The following is a 2,022-nucleotide window of genomic DNA, read 5'->3' on the forward strand; positions in this document are numbered from 1 at the left end:
AAAAAAAAAAAAACACTAGTCATCATCAAGGAAATACACAAGAGGTAACATAAGCAAACTGGTATATAATCTCAAATTCCAACCCTCCCACAGAAACATCAAAAACAAGCAGAAACTATCAGAACCAATTTTGTGAGAACTCTGAAACTCAAAAATTCACAGTAACCAAGAAAATGCTGTAAGAAATCGACTTAAAAAGCTGGGTAAAGCGGCACACATCTGTAAGCCCAGGTGCTCAGAAGGCTGAAGGAGAACAAGTATGAGATCAACCTGGTCAAAACAGCAAGATCTCATCTCAATAATAACAATAATAATATAATAACAACAACAATTAATTCATTAATGACTGACTTCAAAACAACAGAGAAGCACTGTGACATTTTTTTATTTGCCCTTACCCCACCAACTCTCTTAGCAACAGTCTTAAAAATAGTGGCCCACAACTTCAGTGTTAGATCCCCATCTCTGGTCTTAGAAGAAGCAGAGTTGACCTTATTCCATATTGATTGTATGTCTGTTCTAACTTGTCTGGAAGCCACCTGCAAGGACTGATGCAAAATGTTCCTCTCATTACACTTAACTCAGAAGTTTCTGAAGCTGGAAAAGCAACAAGTATTATTCAAAAAACAATGAAATGTGATCCAAACAACTACAGCTACCTGAGACAAAAAAATTACAATTGAGATACAAAACAGACCACCTAAGGTCACAGACAAGGATGAGTTTCTTTCAGAAATTCAGGAAAATCAAAATACCTGTACAGTCTAGGTAACGTGGAAAGCCACATACATGTTCCAGGCACATTAAGTTCTCAGAAAAAAACTGGAGAAGACATTAGGCTTTCAGGATGCAAATCTAGCTCAGTATTAAAAGATCTCAGCACAAAGCAAATCCTCAAAGACTAACAGAAATATATGTATTTTTTTACCTCCTAGTGTTTAAGAAAATCTGTTAACAACACAAGGAGCAAACTTCAGCTCTGGCTACTTCTTCCTCCACATGTGACTAGCAGCCGCGGGGCAGCAGCGTTTGAGTTCGCTCGCTCTTCGCTACCTCGTCTTCTCTGGGCTCTCCGTGCCTCGCTGGAGTCATGTAGGTCGCCAAGACCAACCCGGCTGTATCTTCCCTGCCCAACGGCGACTGCGGGCCGCGCCAGGATGCCGCAGGGAGGGAACCGGGTCACTGTGGTGCTGGGCGCGCAATGGGGCGACGAAGGCAAGGGGAAGGTGGTGGATCTGCTGGCTCAGGACGCCGACATCGTGTGCCGCTGCCAGGGAGGAAATAATGCTGGTCATACAGTTGTTGTAGATTCTGTGGAATATGATTTTCATCTTCTGCCCAGTGGAATAATTAACCCGAATGTCACTGCATTCATTGGAAATGGTGTGGTAATTCACCTACCTGGGTTGTTTGAAGAAGCAGAAAAAAACGTTCAAAAAGGAAAAGGTCTAGAAGGCTGGGAAAAAAGGCTCATTATATCTGACAGAGCTCACACTGTATTTGATTTTCATCAAGCAGCTGATGGTATCCAGGAACAACAGAGACAAGAACAGGCAGAAAAAAACTTGGGTACCACAAAAAGGGGCATTGGCCCAGTTTACTCTTCCAAAGCTGCTCGGAGTGGACTTCGGATGTGTGATCTTGTTTCTGACTTTGATGGCTTCTCTGAGAGGTTCAAAGTTCTAGCTAATCAATACAAATCTATATACCCTACTTTGGAAATAGACATTGAAGGTGAATTACAAAAACTCAAGGGTTATATGGAAAGGATTAAACCAATGGTGAAAGATGGAGTTTACTTCCTGTATGAGGCTCTCCATGGACCAGCAAAGAAAATCTTGGTAGAAGGAGCAAATGCAGCTTTATTGGATATTGATTTTGGGACTTACCCTTTTGTAACCTCCTCGAACTGTACTGTTGGAGGTGTCTGCATAGGTCTGGGCATGCCCCCTCAAAACGTTGGAGAAGTGTACGGAGTTGTGAAAGCGTACACCACTGGGGTTGGCATCGGTGCCTTTCCAA

The 2,022-nt window shown here is 42.6% G+C and overlaps 1 protein-coding gene and 1 pseudogene across 3 annotated transcripts in view; one reads left to right on the forward strand and one right to left on the reverse strand.

Annotated features, from left to right (window-relative positions):
- The window catches only part of Mast2 (microtubule associated serine/threonine kinase 2), a 379,336-nt gene that overhangs the window by 325,886 nt on the left and 51,428 nt on the right, over nucleotides 1-2,022 (reverse strand). The window lies entirely within an intron of this gene.
- On the forward strand, nucleotides 1,091-2,015 carry LOC105743238 (annotated as a pseudogene). Its single transcript, XR_002822764.1, has one exon. The product of XR_002822764.1 is annotated as an adenylosuccinate synthetase isozyme 2-like (transcript).

The sequence above is a fragment of the Octodon degus genome, unplaced genomic scaffold (genome assembly GCF_000260255.1).
Source record: "Octodon degus isolate 3935 unplaced genomic scaffold, OctDeg1.0 scaffold00107, whole genome shotgun sequence".
Classification (NCBI taxonomy): Eukaryota; Metazoa; Chordata; class Mammalia; order Rodentia; family Octodontidae; genus Octodon; species Octodon degus.